Genomic DNA, 13050 nt, shown 5'->3' on the forward strand with positions numbered 1-13050 from the left:
TCTTGATTTTTGAATGTCTCAAACCTATAACCCCCAATGAATGACTTTAGAGGAGTTTTTCATGTTTATTGTCATTATTCCTTTATTCATTTCTTTGTAACTTTTGGATTAGACTTTTATGGTTGGGGGCTATAAATAGAAGCTATATATAAGATATTTGTACCCATATATGTGTATGAGAAATACTCTTTGTTTTCTTTCTTAATTCTTATTTTCTTGTTTTGCTACTCTCTTTCTATTCTCTTTCTTATTTTCATAAGTAAAGACTTAGGGGGTGTTTGGATGAGGCAAAACCATGGTTTGTAGAATAGCTTCTGGAGAATAGATTTTGGAGAGAATAGATTTTGAAAGAATAGATTTTCTGGAAAAGTGATTCTGATAAAGTGAGAGTGTTTGGATAATTATTGTCAGAAGTGCTTTTTGATATGTAGAAATTACTAAAAAGGACATAAGTTTAAATGATAATTACATATAATATATATTTCATAATATATGTTTATTTGAAATAATAATAAAATTAATAATATATATTTTGACAATATAATAAATATGACATAAATAATATAAATAATAAGAAATTAGTGTGTATATATATTAATAAAATAAATAAATATGTTTTTAATATATATTTCATAATATATAGTACACCCCCCAGCTTGCTGAATGATTCCCCCCCGCGTGCTTGTTCCCTTCGTAGAATTGTCCCTCCGCCAGCTTATTTGAAACCAAGGTTTTGTTGGGCAAAACCAAGGTTTTGCCTAAAACCTTGGTTTTAAAAAAAATGGGGGTGTTTGACAAATTTTTTGTCAAACCATGGTTTGGTAAACCAAACCATGGTTTGGCAAAAAAGCCAAACACCCCCTTAATTCAACATTTAATAAAACTACTAGAACTGGCAAATTAATTTTTGCTGCGAGAAAAAACCACCTTGGGGGCAAAAAATGAGAAAACGCGAGACGGAACAAAATTGAAATTTCACAACAGGATCGGTCTGGAATCTGGATTCTGGTCGTACAAAGAGAGGTCTAGGGCTTGTGAGCAGGGAGCAGAAATCGGTGAAGAAGAGAGACGTAGGAGCAGCGACGAAGGAAATCGGCGGACGGCTTGGTGTCAACGAAGTGTCAGGCTTTAAAGGAGAAGAAAGCTTTGGTAATCTTCACTTAATCTTCCCCTTCTCCATACACTGTTTCTGTTCTATTTCTTCCTTCTTCTGCTGCTCCTCCTCCTCTAATTACAAATAAAGCATAAAAAAATGTACCAAAGACTTTCAATATTATCAGTCAGCACGGGAAGCTTTTGGGAAAAAATATGGTATTAAAGAAAGTATCGGAAACTTTGAATCCTCTTATCTCAGCAACACTGATTATATAATGTCACCAACTGTTCAAAAACATTTAGAGAATTAAAGCCCAAAGCAGAGGATTAATTAAGTTCCTTATTTTATTGAGTTCCCCTTCAGTTTCGCAAGAGCTTATGTTTATGAATTCCGGCGTCTTAATAAGCACATCTTTGTGCTTGGATGAATAATTCTTCAAAGTCATCCTGCTTGTGGCACGTGGATTGATCTGAACTCCTACATTCTATGAATTCTCATACGTCTCTGATTAGTAATCCGGGGACAAGTTCTTTCTTAAATCAATTCCAACAATTTGCCCCTTTCAGTTTTTTTTGAGTCTGTGAGGGTGTTGTTATCCACTTTTAAGGTTCTTCCAAAACGATTTTCCATCCCCCTGAGAGTTTCTTTATCATTCCACTGTATTGGAATCTTTGCAAGATGAACCTGAAGAGCTATTTTACCCATGGTGTTTGCATTAGGATTTAAATTGGGTTACCTGCTCTGTACCAGGTTGCAATGGTCAAAGATCACCGGTGGTCCTCCGTTGAGAATATTCTGGTAGCCTGCAGGATTATTCGTTCTCTCGATGTAAATTGTAAACGACATCAATCAATTCAAAATCCTTTAGATTCTACGTCTTTGCCAACCTGGCTTTGAGAGACCGTCGATTAAGTTTAATGCCAAGAGTAGTAGTAACTAGAGCATTCTTCCGAGGCCGACAGAGATTACTCCATTCTTCATTAGAAATAGGAACCATAGGATAATGTTCCATGACCTTCTTGGCTTCTTCTGAAAGTGACCTTTCCTTTTCAATTTCTTCCATATGCATTTCATCTAGGTGATAGGTATCAGTTGCTTCTCTGGTTCCATAGCACCTGTTGTAACCAATTGGAGAATCTTAATAAGATATTGGTGCCTTGATATCTTTGATTTCACTAATCAGATTGTTGTCATTGACTTTTGATGTTTCTTCCTTTGAGTTATCAGTGTGAACTTCCATAGGTTGATCAGACTCTGTAGCATTTGACTTTTAAATATTTCTAGTAATGAGATATTCTTCTTCCTTTGAAGCAGGAGGATCGGAGTTATCTGGAGCTTTTTGAACAGCAGTAAATATCATGATGCAGCAAGAGAAGAAATCGGAAGAAGCATGAGGATAAGGAGAAATCAGAAGGAACAGCAAGGGAATTAGCAGATCTCACTAGAGGGACTTGAGAGAAGCTGGAGCGTCTTGCTTACTAGCTTGTGTTCTATACTCCTTGAACTTCTTCATAACTTGCAGTTCAAGTTGATTCTCCCAACTGCATTTGTACCTCCCATTCTTCCATCACCAACACCTAAATGGACCTTCTTCAGAACTATGCAGATCAAAACGATGACGGTTCAGCCGAATCTGATAACCAACAAAACCCCAAGTCCTCCCCAGAATCCTCCCCTCCCCGCCTTCTTCCCCCCAAATCTGCTGCTCCCAAGGTTGACGACACTATGCTTGCCCTCACTGTCAGTCAAGCCAAGCAAACCCTTTCAAAACCCATCGACCCCACTCAGCATGTCGTCCCATTCAACCCCACCTACGACCAGCTATGGGCACCTCTTCAAGGCCCTGCCCATCCATATGCAAAGGACGGCATTGCCCAAGGTATGCGCAATCACAAGCTGGGTTTTGTGGAAGACGCCTCTGTTGAGCCCTTCGTCTTTGATGAGCAGTATAATACTTTCTACAAGTTTGGCTATGCTGCTGATCCGTCAGCCTCCGCTGGATATAATTATGTTGGGGACTTGGAGTCCCTGCAGAAGAATGATGGGGTTTCAGTTTACAACATACCACAGCATGAACAGAAGAGGAGGAAGCTTGAAAAGAAAAAAGAATCAGCTGACAATGAGGATACAGAGGGAGATGATGTTGACACAATTGAGGTTGATAACCCAGCCACTGATACATGGTTACTGAAGAATAAGAAGAGCCCATGGGCAGGTAAAAAGGAAGGGTTGCAAACTGAATTAACTGAGGAGCAGAAGAAATATGCAGAAGAGTATGCCAAGAAGAAAGGAGAAGAAAAGAGTGGATTTGGAGGTGAGAAAGGAGAGGTTGTTAAAGATAAGAGTACTTTTCACGGGAAGGAAGAAAGAGATTACCAGGGTAGGTCTTGGATTGCACCTCCTAAGGATGCAAAGGCCAGTAATGATCATTGTTATATTCCCAAAAGGCTTGTACATACATGGAGTGGGCACACCAAGGGCGTATCTGCTATTCGGTTCTTCCCCAAGTATGGGCATTTGATTCTGTCAGCAAGTATGGATACAAAGGTGAAGATTTGGGATGTGTTCAATTCTGGTAAATGTATGAGAACGTATATGGGCCATTCCAAAGCAGTAAGAGATATTTGTTTCAGTAATGATGGGACTAAGTTTTTGAGTGCTGGTTATGATAAAAATATCAAGTATTGGGATACGGAGACAGGTCAAGTGATATCAACTTTCTCAACTGGGAAAATCCCTTATGTGGTCAAGCTTAATCCTGATGAAGATAAGCAGAATGTTTTGTTGGCTGGTATGAGTGATAAGAAGATTGTTCAGTGGGATATGAATACTGGGCAAATAACCCAAGAGTATGATCAGCATTTGGGAGCTGTGAATACCATCACATTTGTTGATAACAACAGGAGATTTGTTACTTCCAGTGATGACAAGTCTCTCCGAGTATGGGAATTTGGCATTCCTGTGGTTATTAAGTACATTAGCGAACCACACATGCACTCTATGCCATCCATTTCCCTTCATCCTAACTCCAATTGGCTTGCTGCACAAAGCTTGGATAATCAGATCCTTATCTATAGCACCAGGGAGAAGTTCCAGCTTAACAAGAAGAAGAGGTTCGCTGGACACATTGTTGCTGGGTATGCATGTCAGGTGAATTTTTCCCCAGATGGGCGCTTTGTCATATCTGGAGATGGGGAGGGTAAGTGTTGGTTCTGGGATTGGAAGAGTTGCAAAGTATTCAGGACTCTTAAGTGTCATGAAGGTGTTTGCATTGGATGTGAATGGCACCCGTTGGAACAAAGTAAGGTAGCAACATGTGGCTGGGATGGATTGATAAAATATTGGTAAGTAAATTTTCTTGCTAAGTCATATTTGATTTAGGAATCTGGTGCATATTTATTTAGCTATGTTATTGTTGCTCCGTGTTTGCTGAATTGATGTGAGGATGTGCCTATTACTTTGTGGCCAACTTGATGAATTTTTCATATATGCAATTCTTTTTCTTGACTGGACACTATCTTTCTTATAGAGTTCATCACATCTGTCCTTACCACCTTAAGTAATATCTTATTATTGAGTTCGTAGTTTTTTCAAATTGTCATTCAAAGATAGTGTAAAAAGAAGTGTTGGGTGAGGGTGGGGCCTAGGATTAAAGCTTTTAGTAGAATTGTAATTAGGAATGAGAGAGAAAGAGGGAGAAAGAAGGAGAATGAGAGAGAAGATCGAGAAGAACAGAGAAGAGAAGAGAAGAGACGCACAGAGAGAGAGAGACATGTGAGAGAGGTAGAGAGAAAACTCTATTCGATCCACCTATTACTATTCACGATTCCAAATACAACTTACCCGGTCCCCTTTATTTATAAGCCTAAGTACTAATCAACTAACTCTGGCAAACTAACTTACTTTTATTACAATTACATATCATTCTATAACCCTCTTTTGCTTAGTTTACTTTTTTACATACTTAATGCTCTTGAGAGGGTCAACAAGAGGATAATATTATGGAAGTTGTCTAGGAACCTCTCTGTTGAAGAGATCTTAGCATGAAGCCTTGCTAAATGCATTGAGAATCTTGCCCTTGTTAATTTGTTATTGTTATAGATAATTCTGTATGACGGTTTTTTTTTTTCCCATTCTGAGATGCATGAAGTCTAGAAATGGTTATGTCCCCAAAACATGAGGTGCTGTATACCTGTTCCTCCAAGTCCAAGCACTACTTTGACAACAGCCTGAGTGCTGAAATCCTGGTTGTTATAAAACTACCTACGTCATTTCAAAATTTCACTGTTAAGATTTTGGAAGCGTTTGTGGAGTCATGCACAACAGTAGGCTTGTATTCAGTTTCATCATTGTGGAGTAGGAGCCCTTTATTTTATACAATTTAGGGTTAGATTTTGAGGCTACTGACAAGTATTTGCTGCGCATTGGTAGTAGCAATGCTGAGAATATTTATGTAGGCATCTACTTATATACATGGCTTGAGATAGAATAGGTATGCATGTAGCTTTGTTATGTTCTACTATTGCTTTGAATCGTTAGAAGAGCAGAGTTTAGGTTGGAAGGATGTTGATTATAAAGCCATTAGATAGAGAAATTTCAACATCCTGGATGTAGGGTATATATAAAAATGGGCCTTTCTGGCTCATTGGTCTTCGTATGCTGGTAGTGTTGGTTACTTGGTTATACAAGTTGTACAATACATATTGAAGTCAACAGATTTCATGAGTATCTTATATATGAACCCTGAGTCTCTCAATTCAAAATGGAGCGTCTTTCAGTGTTCTGTTCAAAGAAATTAATCCCATTAAATGCATAAAAAGAAAGATCATCTGGAGCATCTGCTAATTGCTGGTCACCACACAACAACAGCAGGCTTTTGCAATGTGCAAGAAATGACTTGTGAACCTATGAATACTTTCGGTTTTATAGATATAGAGATGTAGATATCTGATGATTAACGGCTAGGCTGTTTCATTCACCGGTAATTCAATTAAATTAGGCTTTTTTGAATTTTAATTCTATTGAATTTATGTGGTTAGATTTCTTGTAAATATACATACTGTTATCCTTTAATATTTACATTTCTACCAATGTCATTCTTTATGATTATGATTAGGCTGCATTAGATAGATGAATGCGTATACTTTAGCAACTCTCCAGAACGTGAATACGGAATTATTTATAAAGCTTAGTGTGTTATATTTTGGTTTGCAGGGACTAGTTTCATTCGGAGTTAGTTTGCAGAAGCAGAGTAGACAGAATCATCGGCTGAAGGTGAGAGGGAAGAAACAGCCACTGACATTGAATTCAAATGTTGGCATCATGTATTTTGGTTTTCAAATTTGTAGCCCTTGGTGCTAAAGAAGTAAATTTCTTTGCAAGATGCATTTTTTGGACTGGATTTTTATATTACAAAAAAGCTTATATGCAGTAACTTATCTCCTACTTTCATTTTCTCGATTAGAAGTAAAGAATATTAATAAAATTGTGAGTATATAATTTTAACAGCTCAATATCATATAAGTAATTTTTTTGAATTTTTCTTATTGAAATGCCTAATAGAAAAGATGCAAGATAATGTATCTAATTATAGTGGTTTATATCAACCCATATGAGTGATAGTTAGATTAGCATGACATTTAGCATTACCCAATATACATGGCTTGTACCTCCCATGGGAAATGCACTCCTGGATGGAGTCGATAATTATTTGTGCTTACAAATCAATGGAACATTTTGTTGGCCCTAGCTTTGATAGCATATGGTAATTATTATATAACTTTCTTTTTATGGGCCGTGCTCTGGTGCAAGTTCCTGATTTTCTTCTATAAATCTTTTAACGGAATAATAGTATTCTGCGATTCACCTTCCCCCAGCCCCCGCTCCCGGGGGGGGGGGCTAGTGGAGGACTTGTATGACTCAAATCTTGCTGTTGGTATCTGTTGCAAGTCTTGTTTTGTCCTTTAAACCACCCGTTAATGTCTAGGATCTGAAAATCTTGATTGGATTTCTGAGAATCATAGAATCATAGCCACTTCAAGCATTGATAATATTCTTTTCTTCAATATGATACCCAACTTCCTTGCACAAAATGTCATAACTTGCTTGTTGAGAGCTATGGTCATTCTTGCTTGCGTAGGAATAGTTTAGGGAAAGCATCTTTAGCTAATTGTAATTTTATGCATATTAAGTCCACATATTGTCAAAAAGTGATTAAGTACAAGGGTGCTTGCAGTAATCTGTGCTTTTGTATTTGGTGTTCATATGGTCATCGTTGTGTTGTATATAAAATTGATTTCTGTGTGGCTTTGGATTGCTTCAGAACCCATACTTTGTGAACATCCTTCTTGCTGGTTATGACAAAGAAAGAGGCCCATGGCTCTGCTATGTTGATTATCTTGCTTCACTTCACAAGGCTGACAGCCAAAGCGGCCTCTGGTTATTGCTTGTATGATGGAAGAAGCAGTTGATTTGGTTGATAAATGCATTTATAAGATCCAAACTGGTTGCGGCTTCTCCTAACTTGGTCGTGAGGATCTTTGACAAAGATGGAGCAAGGGAGGAGGCATATATGCATGGCGTCAATCAAATTTTGGTCTGTGAATACCTAAGAGGTGCATCTTTTGTTCTTTTATTTAGTGTAAGTACGATTCATGAAATGAGAGTGAGTGTACATTAATAAGATGAATTTATGTCCTGTTTAATATGGTTGAAGTAAGTTTTGAAGGAAGTGGGAGATAGAACAATAATCATGGGGGTTGGGTGGGGTTGGGGGGGGGGGGGGACAAAAAACCATTTTTGTGGATACTGAAGGAATCGGGTTTCATATGGTCATGGAAAGCATTACGTGCTGGAATTTGCCAAATTATTACTCTCGCCAAACAATTTCTTTCAGGTGAACAATGTTTTAACATTGAAATATTGTTTTTTTTAATTAATAATGGTATTTTAAAAATTTATGAGAATAAACTATACACTCATTCCTTAAAATTATGAGTTATGCTATTTAGGATTTATTATTAAAGAACGTATCACTTTTTCCCTTCAGAGATAATATCAAACCTAAAAATATTATGATATTAAAAAATTTTATTATGATTTTTTCAAAGCACGTGTTTTTACAAACTTAGGTAATTACTTGTTCCTTAAGCCGAGTGTTGAATTTAAATTTTTAGGCTCTTATTATTTTCATAAAACAACGTGATTGTTGAAATATAAACTCAGTTTGTTGAAATATAAATTCAGTGGTGGATACCGAGATGGAAGTTTGTTAAATATAAGAATTAGTTAAAAATTTAATGTGATCATAAGTATATGATTTTAATTTATTTTGTTTCATATTTATTTATTTATTTATTAAAGTAGTTCTCATGATGATTATACATATTAAATGATTTTTATTTTAATTCACATAATTAACAAAAATATTTTCAAAAATAATGTCTATTTATTAAAAATAACTAATTTAATTAGTTTTTTTAATATTTACAAATTAGTATTTAACTTTTATATTAAGCACCAAAGACAAAAATTTTATGATGTTATTAATTCAGTTACAAAAAAATCTTTCACGACTATAATAAGTTTTTAAAAACAAGATTAAGATCAAATCTTAAATATTATTTTTATATTTATTAATATTGACTTTCTAGGATCTATTATGGACCTTCCATTACGCGAAACGATGAAACAGTTTCTATTTGAAAGTCTTCGGGATTTGACAGGGTGATTTCAAAATTTGCGATTAAGGCTGCGTTTGGATGGCCAAGCAAACCATGGTTTGGAAGCTGAAACCATGGTTTGCAACTGAAGTCATCCATTATATAATTATCATATTAACTTATACCCTTTTTGGTCATTTCTACATGTAAAAAGCACTTCTGGTAATAACTATCCAAACACTCTCACTTCTCAGAATCACTTTTTCTCAGAATCTATTCTCCACAAATCTATTCTCCAGAATCACTTTTTCAAACCACGGTTTGAAGTCATCCAAACACACCCTAAATAATAGAAGATAGTAATGGACTAATGGTGTAGAATAATAGAAATTGATAATACGAAGACAAAGAATACAAACAACAGAATTAAAAAGACAGTGAGTAAGGAGGGAATGTGAGAAACTCTTTGTTAAATTTGCAAAATTCCAAAACAGTCATAATGATTAAATTGGAATTTTAAATTGATGAATTTACAATGTTATCATTTAATTTTTTTTCCTTTAAAAAACCTCAAGTTATCTTCATTGGCCAGCTGGCTGTCAACAACTAGTGTCAGAGCTTCAGTCAGCCACCGATATCAGAGCTCCAGTGACTATTGCCAGTGTTCCATTGGCCGGCACTTCTTTTTTTGGATTTTTTCAACATTTCTAACATGATTAACAACTTACATAACAATATTTACCATGTGTTTTCAAGGTTTTTAAATTAAGTTTTTTTTTCAACATTTGTAACGTAGTTGACAACTCTTATAATAATATTCACAACTCTATTAACATCATTTACCACATGTTTTCTAGGTTTTAAAATGGGAAAATGACAGAAAAAGGATTGTTGAAATTTGAAATGACAAAATGAGTATGCAAATAACTGAAATGACCAAATGGACATAGGGTATCAATTTGGAATTTTTTCAATTCAGTAGAAAGACTAAAATGCCCTGAACCTCTCTGAAGATATGAACCGGAAGAAAACAATAATTTACCAGAAGAGAGAGAGGCTGAGAGGACGAAGCTAGAGTAAGGGTCGAAATCTGGAAAGAGGGAAAAAGTAAGCAATTTTTCCGTTAAAACGCTGGTATCACCCGATTTCTTGACTCGCTTTGTTGCTGCATGCTCGAATGGGATGGGTCTGTGAGTGTAGAGGGTTTGGATGAAGAATTTGACCAGGGCAAGAGAGTGACGCGTCGGGAATGGAAAAATGGTGACAAACAGTAAGCATGAGGTGGTCAGTGTTGTTAAATTCATTAGTGAAATTGTAAAATCCTATATTTAAGTTGTCACTGGAGTCAGTGGGTGTGTGTATTTTTTGGGTGTTTCGAAAGATAAATGAAATTGATTATTGGGGAACTAAAATATTGATTTATGCTTCTTTGTTGCAGGTTAGCAGGCTTTGATGACATCTGACATTGGGTCTAACATTGAGGAGTAATTTTTTTGGTGTAAATAGAATAACTTTTGAACCCTTAATTTTTTTGGGAGAATAGTTGATAGAGAGGTTATCCTTTTTGTAAATGATGTTAACTGGGTAGGATATGTTTGTAATCTGAATGACAAGGAAACATTGGGTGGTGGTTTAATCTTAATGTTAACTTGTCATTTGAATACAAGTTATGTAACTTCTGTCATAAACGTACTGGTTTTTGGTAAATCTTATCACTTCAGTAGTCAATTACATTATACATGTAGTAAAGTCTGAATGTTAATATAAACATATTATGATGTTTTTCAGGTGCACTTGTATGCTATTTTGTCAACACATTTTTACCATTTGCTTAATTCCTCTAAGGGAGATGGTGGAAGTTGCTAATGGGCATGACCGGAGTGGTTAATTTGATTACAAATGCTGTTATTCACATTACAAATGTTGTTATTATCATTATCGGGGTAGTAAAATTGGCTGAAAATAGATGTTATTTGGGTTTGAAAGAAATGAGTTAACAAATGGCAATAGCGAGATAGTAACTCTTATTGCAAAAGTTGTAATTCACGTTATAAATATTATCATTATCATTATTATGGTAGTAAAATTGGCTCCAAATGCATGTTAAATTCATTTCACATTAACCAGTTGCAAATAATAATAGCGAAATTGTAACTCTCATTACGAAAGTTGTAATTCACGTTACAAATTTTGTCATTATCATTATCAGGAGTGTGAAATTAGCTCCAAATATATATTACTTGGGTTTGAAATAAACGAGTTGCAAATGGCAATAGCGAGATGATAACTCTCATTACAAAAATTGTAATTCATATTACAAATGTTGTCATTATTATTATCGGAGTAGTGAAATTGGCTCCAAATACATGTTACTTTGGTTTAAAATAAACGAGTTGCCAATGGCAATACGGAAGTGGTCACTTTCATTACGAATGTTGTTAATCCCATTACGTGTGTAGTGAAATTTGGGTCCAAATAGATGTAATTTGGGGTACAAATAATTGAGTTGCAAATGCCATGACAGAAGTTACAACTTTCATTATGCATGCTGTAATTATCATTACTTGTTTAGTGAAATTATTCCAAAAAAGATTTAAATTAAGCCAACAAATATCATAACTTACAACCTACAACCATAAGTCAAGTATTTTGACAATATCTGAACACTACTTTCACAAATACTATATGTTTAATTTATGTAATCTTTACTATTATCACAAATGCTGTCTTTTGGTCAGTGTGGTGGTTTCATTTGATAAAAATAAGCTCAATGCTTTGTCATGTCTTGAATTAAGGTCATGATTCACTAGTCACCACACGAATGCATAATTCAGTAACTTGAAATTGATTTTTCAGCTCCTACTTTGAGCTCACAGGCTGTAAAACAATCTGATTCAAACAGCACAATCATAATTCAACACTTAGAGACATAAATCATTATGTCCAAATCAGTTTTTAATCTCTAGCTCTTCAATCCTCAAACCAACAGTTTTTTTTTAAAAAAGAAAGGAAAATCAGTTTTATGCCTCGATACTTTAATTTCACAAGCATCAATTCACAAGCAATAACCCACATACTCATATATACACAAATATTTTACAAGTATTGAATTAGCTTTTAACCTTCAAAACATTTCAACTAGCAGTAATATATAATCTGTAAATTATTTTCACTTTCAGAACATGCTAATATATAATTCAGATTCATTAAACAATCTCTGAACACCATTATATTAGCTTCTAAATTTCCAAAACTTGAATCCCGCAACCTCAAGCATCAATAGCCCCAGCAGCAATGAACACACATGCTTGTAAGATGACATGCCATAGCTACTCACTACCCTGATAATGATAATAACAACATTTGTAATGTGAATAACAACATTTGTAATCAAATTAACCACTCCAGTCATGTCCATTGGCAACTTCCGCCATCTCTCTTGGAGGAATTAAGCAAATGGTAAAATGTGTTGACAAAATAGCATACAAGTGCACCTGAAAAACATCATAATATGTTTATATTAACATTCAGACTTTACTACATGTATAATGTAATTGACTACTGAAGTGATAAGATTTACCAAAAACCAGTACGTTTATGACAGAAGTTACATAACTTGTATTCAAATGACAAGTTAACATTAAGATTAAACCACCACCCAATGTTTCCTTGTCATTCAGATTACAAACATATCCTACCCAGTTAACATCATTTACAAAAAGGATAACCTCTCTATTAACTATTCTCCCAAAAAAATTAAGGGTTCAAAAGTTATTCTATTTACACCAAAAAAATTACTCCTCAATGTTAGACCCAATGTCAGATGTCATCAAAGCCTGCTAACCTGCAACAAAGAAGCATAAATCAATATTTTAGTTCCCCAATAATCAATTTCATTTATCTTTTGAAACACCCAAAAAATACACACACCCACTGATTCCAGTGACAACTTAAATATAGGATTTTACAATTTCACTAATGAATTTAACAACACTGACCACCTCATGTTTACTGTTTGTCACCATTTTTCCATTCCCGACGCGTCACTCTCTTGCCCTGGTCAAATTCTTCATCCAAACCCTCTACACTCACAGACCCATCCCATTTGAGCATGCAGCAACAAAGCGAGTCAAGAAATCGGGTGATACCAACGTTTTAACGGAAAAATTGCTTACCTTTTCCCTCTTTCCAGATTTCGACCCTTGCTCTAGCTTCGTCCTCTCAGCCTCTCTCTCTTCTGGTAAATTATTGTTTTCTTCCGGTTCATATCTTCAGAGAGGTTCAGGGCATTTT

The 13050-nt window shown here is 35.2% G+C and overlaps 2 pseudogenes; both read left to right on the forward strand.

Moving 5' to 3' along the window:
- The first annotated feature begins 968 nt into the window (after positions 1-968).
- Positions 969-4444, forward strand: LOC114754164 (pre-mRNA-processing factor 17 pseudogene; annotated as a pseudogene).
- LOC114754165 (proteasome subunit beta type-2-A-like) lies at positions 4052-7800 on the forward strand (annotated as a pseudogene).
- The last annotated feature ends 5250 nt before the right edge of the window (positions 7801-13050 follow it).

Source organism: Neltuma alba, unplaced genomic scaffold (genome assembly GCF_004799145.2).
Source record: "Neltuma alba isolate B1F8T4 unplaced genomic scaffold, ASM479914v2 tig00010087_pilon, whole genome shotgun sequence".
NCBI classification, from domain to species: Eukaryota; Viridiplantae; Streptophyta; class Magnoliopsida; order Fabales; family Fabaceae; genus Neltuma; species Neltuma alba.